Source organism: Myotis yumanensis, unplaced genomic scaffold (genome assembly GCF_028538775.1).
Source record: "Myotis yumanensis isolate MYYU_CA2020_CCGP unplaced genomic scaffold, mMyoYum1.0.hap1 SCAF_6, whole genome shotgun sequence".
In the NCBI taxonomy this organism is placed as follows: Eukaryota; Metazoa; Chordata; class Mammalia; order Chiroptera; family Vespertilionidae; genus Myotis; species Myotis yumanensis.
The window spans coordinates 34,163,327-34,172,457 of NW_027223757.1; the positions used below are offsets into that span (position 1 = coordinate 34,163,327).

At 43.6% G+C, this 9,131-nt stretch overlaps 1 pseudogene; it reads left to right on the forward strand.

The window, feature by feature from the left end:
• Nucleotides 1-303: 303 nt before the first annotated feature.
• Nucleotides 304-1,728, forward strand: LOC139013080 (vasculin-like protein 1 pseudogene; annotated as a pseudogene).
• The last annotated feature ends 7,403 nt before the right edge of the window (nt 1,729-9,131 follow it).

Consider the following 9,131-nt stretch of genomic DNA (forward strand, 5'->3'; position numbering starts at 1 on the left):
TAGATTAACAAACGCCCTAACCTTTGGAATAGAATGGATAGGATTAAAATCAACTGGTATAAATACAGATGTAACAGGACAATAAAGACAGAACCTGGCTGGAGAACCTGACTAAAGAACCTGGCTAGGCTGCTGATCAACTGAACGCTGTCTCCGTGTCATTCCTTCTTCGCCGACTCCGTCCACACCTTTGGGAACCCCTGGACCTGCTGGGGAATAACCCCAACACCACAGAGGTTACGCTCTGGGATCCTGGCCATGAGGTTGATGCCTCACCTTGCTGAAAAGAGGCACTGGACCTCAATGGCGCAGCATGACTTTGTTCCTGCTTGGCTAAATTTTTCAACACCACAGGCAGGTAAGTCACCTACAGCCACCTTTGAAAATCACGGAGAGCACCTACCCCGAGGAGATGGTAGATTTGGAGTAAGCCGTCATCAACATAATTCCTCTGATGGCTTTTTTAACAATAGACTTCTACAAACTACAGGAGTTTCCTGGCACCAACCCTCCCTGTTTCGCCATGATTCTGTGGACTCGGGTGTCTCTAAGGGAACATATGCTGGAATCACAGGAAACCTATCTGGTTGGCATGGCTCTTCCCATGGTCATAATGGCATGAACCAGCGTAGTGGGGGTGGCGCAGGAAACCATCGCCACTGGAATGGCAACTTTCACTCCAGGAAAGGCTGTGCCTTTCAGGAAAAGCCACCTGCAGAGATTATGGAAGAAAGGAAAGAAGACAAGGTGGAAAAGTTGCAGTTTGAAGAGGAAGACTTCCCTTCCTTGAATCCAGAAGCTGGCAAACAGAATCAGCCATGCAGACCTATTGGGACCCCTTCTGGAGTGTGGGAAAACCCACCTGGTGCCAAACATCCCTCCAAAATGCTAGCTATCAAAAAAGTTTCCAAAGAAGATCCTGCTGCTGCCTTCTCTGCTGCATTCACCTCACCAGGATCTCACTATGCAAATGGGAACAAATCATCCAACATGGTTCCAAGTGTCTATAAGAACCTGGTTCCTAAGCCTGCACCACCTCCTTCCAAGCCCAGTGCATGGAGAGCTAACAGAGTGGAACACAAATCAAGATCCCTTTCCTCTAGCCGGGAGTCTGCTTTTACCCGTCCAATCTCTGTTACCAAACCAGTAGTACTGGCTGGTGGTGCAGTTTTAAGTTCTCCCAAAGAGAGTCCCTCCAGCACCACTCCTCCCATTGAGATCAGCTCCTCTTGTCTGACCAAGTTGACCCGCCGAACCACCTATAGGAAAAGCAAGTTTCTGAAGACTCTGAAGGATAACCAGAATGGAGACTTCTCAGAGAACAGAGACTGTGACAAGCTGGAGGATTTGGAGGACAACAGCACACCTGAACCAAAGGAAAATGGAGAGGAAGGCTGTCATCAGAAAGGTCTCCCTCTCCCTGCAGAGGAGGAAGGGGAGGTCCTCTCACACTCACTGGAGGCAGAGCACAGGTTATTGAAAGCAATGGGATGGCAGGAGTATCCTGAAAATGATGAGAATTACCTTCCCCTCACAGAGGATGAGCTTAAAGAGTTCCATATGAAGACAGAACAGCTGAGAAGAAATGGCTTTGGGAAGAATGGCTTCTTGCAAAGCCACACTTCTAGCATGTTCTCCCCTTGGAGAAGCACGTGCAAAGCAGAGTTTGAGGATTCAGACACAGAAACCAGTAGCAGTGAAACATCAGATGACGATGCCTGGAAGTAGGCACATAAATGTTCAGTTAAATCTGACCCATAAACTCAGCTTGTGTGCTTACGGAGAATACAAAAAAAATCTTTTCCTTATGTTGTTGTTGAATATTTCATGCCCAAGGGAAATAATCATATCCCAAAGAGAGAGTGATTGGCTTGTTTAGCTTTTGTTGTTTTTCTTTCCTGTTATTTGCTTAGTAGAGAAAATTTGTGTGGTGAGAAATATTTTTAAAATACACACACAGTATATATGGGGTGATGCACAAGTGGGAGCTGACAGTGCAGAGAGGAGGAGACACTGGTCTGCAGCAATAGCTTCCACCAGCCCTTGGGGTACTCACCCCTGTGCTCAAGCAATCATCGTCAATGACAAAGTGACTATTGAAGTTATAATTGTATTAAATTAATGCTAATAATTTGGATATTTTATTTTATTTTTGGCTGCTCGGGTAACGTTAGCCCTTAACCAAGCATATGTGGGGGGTTTGTTTGTTTGTCTGTTTCTTTCTTTCTTTTTTTTCTTTTTGGGTACAGCTGTAAAATATTTGGATATAGGAAATGTGTTATTCTTGCAGCCTTGATATTCAGGATGGATTGTAAAATATAAATTTTTGTGAGATTTCAAAGATTAAGATTATTTTGATAACATTATTTACAGATTTAAAAGATGTGGTTATCACAAGTCTTGAGGGGGAAACTACTGCATAAAATAGCTAACTTGGAATAAATATTTTGCATCAGTTTGGAAAAAAAAAAAAGCAGGGCCGTGAGGTGACCTGCCTTATAAACATGCACACCCATGTTTATGGCAGCATCCTATCTAATAAAAGAGAAACATGGTACTTAGCCATACATCCGCTACCCTTCCCATTGGCTAATCAGGGCGATATGCAAATTAACTGCCAGCCAAGATGGCGGCCGGCAGCCATGCACTGAAGCCAACAGGGAGGCTTGCTTGCTCCAGTGACAGCGGACTCCAACGTTCCCCACCTGACTTGCCGGCCTCTCAGCTGCAACTCTAAGCAACTATGTTGCAAATATAGAAGCTAAACAAAACCCCAGAAACCTGCGTTAGTCAGCCGGGCTTCACCCAGCCGGACCGCAACATTGTATCAAATACAGAAGATAAACAAAGGCCAAAAACCTGCTTTCAGCAGCCTCAGAGCTAAAGCTGGCCCAGAATAAAAAAAAAAAGAAAAAAAGGAGCGGTTGGGAGCTTCAGTCACCCGCCAGCCTGAAAATGGCCCTCAGCCCCTCAGCCAGGCTGGCCAGGCACCCCAGTGGGGACCCCCACCCTGATCCAGGACACCCTTCAGGGCAAACCAGCCAGCCTGCACCTGTGCACCAGGCCTCTATTCTATATAATAAAAGGGTAATATGCCTCCCGGCACCGGATCAGCGGAGCAGCGAGGCCTCCCGGCACCGGGACCAGCATGACGGGGGCAGCGCCCAAACCCCCTGATCGCCCTGTGGCTCTGTGTGTGACATGGGGCGGGTCACAACCTCCCTATCTGCCCTGCTCTGTTCCTGACAGGGGAAGGTGCCCCAACCCCCTGATCAGCCCTGCTCTGTGCCTGATAGGGGGGAGCTCCCCAACCCCCTGATTGGCCCTGCTCTGTGTGTGACAGTGGCAGAGCCCCAACCCCTTGATCGGCCCTGCTCTGTGCATGACAGGGGGTGGCGCCGCAACTTCCCTATCGACCCTGCCTTGAGTGTGACAGGGGGCGGTGCCCCAACCCCCCAATCAGCTGTACCCTGAGCGTGACTAGGGGTGGCATTGCAACCTCCCGATCTGCCCTGCTCTGTGCATGACGGGGGCAGCGCCCCAACTCCCCAATCGGCCCTGCTCTGAACCCAACCAGGGGCTGCACCTAGGGATTGGGCGTGCCCTCTGCCACCCAGGAGCAGGCCTGAGCTAGCAGGTCATTATCTCCTGAGGGGTCCCAGACTGCGAGAGGGCACAGGATGGGCTGAGGGACCCCCTCTCCCCCCCGAGTGCACAAATTTTTGTGCACCGGGCCTCTAGTTATTAATAATAGCTGTTAGGGTCACTGAAGGAGGAACGCACAAGGCCAAAAGGCGTAAAGAAGTATGAATTTATTAGGTCATTTGGAAAACCAGATCAGCTGAATCCCAAGATGGCACCAGCAGCCAGAGACAGGGAATCAGAAAAAGCCACTTTAGGGTGGGATTTTTCTGGGCAGAGAATTCTCTGGGCGGATCCGGAGGGGAAAGATAATGGTCTTAGCAAGTGGAATGTGGTCTTAGCAAGTAGAATGTGGTCTAAGTGAAAGAGAGTGTCGATTGTGAAGTGTCTAAAGGTCAGTTCCCAAGGGGCGGGGTTGTCCATTCAATTATTTGATCAGACCTAATATTAGCCAAGAAGTGGAAGCCAAGTGTTCATCGAAGGATGAATGGATAAAGAAAATGTGGTATATACCTACACTGGAATATTACCCAGCCTTAAAAAGGAAGGAAATTCTGGCACATGCTACACCAAGGATGAAACTTGAGGACACTATGCTAAGTGAAATAAGCCAGTCACAAAAAGACAAATATTGTATGGTTTTGTTCATATAAGGTATCTACGGGAACCAAATTCACAGAGGCTGAAAGTAGAATTCTGGTTGCCAGGGGCTAAGGGCAGAGGAGAATGGAGAATTGTTGTTTAATGGGTACAGAGTTTTAGTTTGGGAGGATAAAAAGTTCTGGAGATGGATGATTGTGATGGTTGCACAACAATGGGAATGTACTTAATGCCACTGAACTGTACACCCAAAAATGGTTACGTAAAATTTTATCTGTTGTACAACAATGTGACTATACTTAACACAACTAAACTGTACACGTTAAAATGGTAAGATGATAAATCCATGTAATGTGTGTTTTTTTTCCACACACACAAAAATGATACTCTGATGAAAGTTATGCACCTTCATCCCAGAGAATTGCATGGAAAAATTAATTATGTTATGTGTATTTTACCCCAATCAAAGATAATTTGAAAAATAGATTTTCAAGTTTGATTGTTACCTGTCACTCTTGACATAAAATAACAGAGAAGGATTTTCAGTGAGTTAGAGTCTGATGGCAGGAGCCACGTGGTCCTTCCTGCTCATCACAGCCAAGTTTTTAAATAATGGTTGGTGGTTAGAGTGGTTCAAATAGGACATGTGGTTGAGTGGTGTCACCTTATGCTCTCCAGATCAGAGAGATCAACAGCAGAGTAAAGCAGAAAAGCCCATGGCCACCACTGTCTAGGTGGATGGTGGACTCTGAGGTCAAGAGTTTATATCCCAATCGTGTCCTTATTGTGTTTCGTGATCCGAATGTTCCCTTGAGCTCCTGTTGCATCTTAGTTGAGGCTGCTCCTGCAAGTTGACTTTTGATAAAATGAACTAAGTGACTCTAAGCAAAATTAGATGTCATGTGAATTCAAAGCAAAGTATAAAAGAATAGAGGCCTTTGGATGCTGTAATGCCTTATCCTTCTTTTGACATTTAGGTCACCAGGCCAGAGGTGTCATGGATTATTTGTAAAAGAAAGTTATGATTACTGGTGGAGACTACTTGGCAGTAAGAAAACACAGTAACGATGATTTGCTTTAAGCCTTTCCCCTCCAGGGCTAGCGAATGCAACAATTTCTTTTCACAATATACTGAGAAACTAGGGAGGAAGGGGGATTATTATCTCCACTTCATAGAAGGTGAAACTGAGGCACAGAAAAATAATTTGAGTTTGAGGGTAGGGTAAGAAACAGGCCCCTAGTTTCCTGATCTCAGGGCCTCCTAGCTAGAAATAGCTTGCCTTCTGTTCTGTTGATCTCGCTCAACAAAGCTTTTCCCCAAAGTCTCAGATGGTTGGCTCCCTCCATAAGCTTTCTAGGCAGAGAAACCATACAAGGAGATTTGGACTTTCAGGTACCTCCTGGGGTGAGCGAATAGGTGGAGGACCATCACATAACTTCACCTTTGGTTGGAGAATCTCAGTTTCCTTGCCTGCCACATTTTATTGTTTCTAACTTCATTTGAGCAGAAAAACAAAAAGGCAAAGAGAGAGATTGTAATTCCAGTAAGCTCCATTTTCTTGGCTTGGTCCACAAGCCCCAGTTAAGTGCCACCCTGAATAAGTGTTTCCTCTGTGTTCAGGGAGAAACCACCCCCTGACCCAGAGATGAGTTTCACAACATGCAGATGGAGGGTTTCAGAAGTCCTCAGCTGGAGCAGCTAAATAAGAGGGAGACAACACAACCCCACGGACAAAGGTCAGACCTATTTTAATCTCTGAGTGAGGCTATTACTCTGGGACAAGGCCCTTCTTGTCTGATTCCCTATTTTCAGTGATTCACAAGCCTAAACTGCTTTCATCAGGGAGTGCGAAGCCACATCCCTCTTGCAGATTTGTTTGTGAGTTAAAATAGTTCTCATTTTCAATCTTCTTGGAGTGTCTTCTGACAGACATAAAATTCCACAGGCTGTGAGCCTAGAGGAGTGTCCTGCAGGAAGTCAGGGAGGCTTGGAATGAAAGTCCCTGAGGAGGATCCTGAGTGTAGCAGGAAGTGGGTTTGCTGGGGCTTGGATGGCCCCACAGAGGCTCTGAGCCAATAGGTCAGTTGGGGGTTGGGGGAGGGGCAGGGGCTGACTCCTCCCGGAGGTGACAGTGCTAGAAGGCTTCTGCACCACTGTCCTGTAGGCTTGTCCTGTGCCTGCTGAAGTGCATGCATTGTGCCAGCGTTTCAGTCTAGATCCTATGCAGCTAGGATGATAGACACACCCTTAGTGGCTTGATGACACAGGCCTCAAATTCCATAATTACAGGTCTGTTTGGAGTGATCACCCTCATATTTCTGGGTTATTTCTCCAAAGTGAATGCTGCAATATAAAAGCCTGGTTATGCAGTTTTCACATATTCTGTGGTTTTTAAATTTGCTACTTCTCTCCTTTTTCTTAGAACTTCATCTATTGTGGAAACGTCTCAAATCACTGTTTTTAAATTGTTTAAGACCTCAGTTTGGTTCTAGAGTGTCATTTAGGATTGCTGTTTCCTTGTTGATTTTTTTGTCTGGAAGATTTGTCCAGTGATGTCAGTGCGGTGTCAAAGTCCCCTACTATGATTGCAAATAATAATAATAATAATAATACAATAAGACCTCAGTTTGGTGCAGATAGAGCAAAGGTTGAGAAATGTAGCCTAAGCTAGCCTTCAGGGACTCTACTTAGAGCAATAATAAGGATAAGTTACTGTTTATTGACTCCTTGCCAGGCACTGTGCAAATACTTTACATATATTATCTAATCTAATCTATATAATAATCCTGCGAGATCATTTTACAGAAAAAAAACAAGCAAACAAACAAACAAGGTTTAGGGAAGTTAGGTAATTTTCCCTAAGGTACACAGTGGATAGAACTAAGATTCCATCTCAGATCTTCACAACACTATATGCAATATAGCAATTTTACTGAGACTTTGGAAATAAATATTGGACCTTCACCAATGCCATGGTCTTTGTGGATATCATAAAATTAAATATTTTCTAAATGTTCTTCTCTCTCTCTTTCTTTTTAAAGAAAATGCCCCTGAAGCCAGTGAGAAACTCGGGTAAGTTGCCCTTTTCATTTGTTTATAAGAGGAAATGTGAACTTTGTGATTGTTCTACACATTCTTGCCACTTCCCTAAATCAAAGAAAACAAGAGCCACAAAAGCATGGCTGTAATGCATGTTTTCATATCATAAGGTCAGAAACCAAAGATGTTTTAAAACTTGCCATGAGGAAATAGTGGGAAGAGAGCATTGTCACAAAAAATACCAGGAATTGCAAAAATAAATAAATAAACAAGAGGAGTGTTGAGGGGGGCGGAGTGAAGAAATTAACATTTTGTTTCTGAATTCTGATCCAAATCTAATGTTTTCACAAGTAACAATCCAGCAAAAGACTGAAGGCGTCTAGATTTGGTTGTATCAACACTCCACCCACAAAGTATAATGGAGAATTGATTACCACCCCCTCCCTTTCTCTGCAGAGGTCAAGCAAACAGCAGAATGCTTGACTTTTGTTATGCTTTTGTCTACACCCTAGAGCAGTGGTTCTCAACCTTCCTAATGCCTCGACCCTTTAATACAGTTCCTCATGTTGTGGTGACCCCCAATTTCATTGTTACAAATTGAACATAATTAAAGCATAGTGATTAATCACAAAACAATATGTAATTATATATGTGTTTTCCGATGGTCTTAGGCGACCCCTGTGAAAGGGTCATTCGACCCCCAAAGGGGTCGAGACTTACAGGTTGAGAACCGCTGCCCTAGAGTAAGGAGAGAGTTAAGCCAATTATCCAGAATTTAAAGTCAAAGAAAAAGGAATTTGGCTCTAATTATTTAGTAAAAGTGTTTGGAAGCCTGACTTTACACTCATTTTTATCTTTATTTGGTATAAACAGAGTGACTTTGTGTTTAGACCCTTTCAATGGATAGTTCTTCAAGATTTTTTTAGTTACTCCACCTATCTCTACTCCAAGGAGAGGCAGTTTCATGTTATATAGGGAGAGACGGGGTGAGCTTTAAGAGTTGGTTTTCAGTCCATTGCCAGTGCTGGAGCAGGATGCAAGCAGGGCTTCTCAACCCCAACTGCCCATCAGAATCACTGGGGAAGCTTTCAATTAATTAATAAATAAATGAATAAGTAAATAAATACATAAATCACTGGGGAAGCTATAAACAAACAAACAAATAAATAAAATAAAAATAAAAAGATACCAGTGGGCTGATTCCATCTAAGGCCAACCAAGTCAGGATCTCTGAGGATGGAGCTTAGGTCAGAATATTTTTTGTGTGTGTTTGTTTTGTTACTCTTCACCTGAAGATATCTTTTTTTTTTCTGAGTTAATAATATATATTTTTCTTAACTGTGGTACATCTACACAATGGAATACTATGCTGCTGTTAAAAAGAAGGAACTCTTACCATTTGCAACAGCATGGATGGAACTGGAGAGCATTATGCTAAGTGAAACAAGCCAGTCAATGAAGGAAAAATACCACATGATCTCATTCTTTCATGGATAATTAAGACCACTACAACCTTTTGAACAATAATAAATACAGTGGCAGAGCTGCCTCAAACCGATTGTCGGACTTCAGTGGTAAGGCCAGGGAGGGTTGGGGGACAGGAGGGAGGGGAGTAAGAGATCAACCGAAGGACTTGTATGCATCCATATAACCATAACTAATGGACATAAGACACTGGGGGATAAGGGAGGACAGGGGCTTGTCAAGGGTGGGGGGGAAAAAAGGACACATATGTAATACCCTTTGTAATGCTTTAAGCAATAATAAAATAAATAAATAAATAAATAAATAAAAAAAAATAAATTAAAAAAAATATTTTTTTTTCTTTATTGATTAAGGTATTACATAT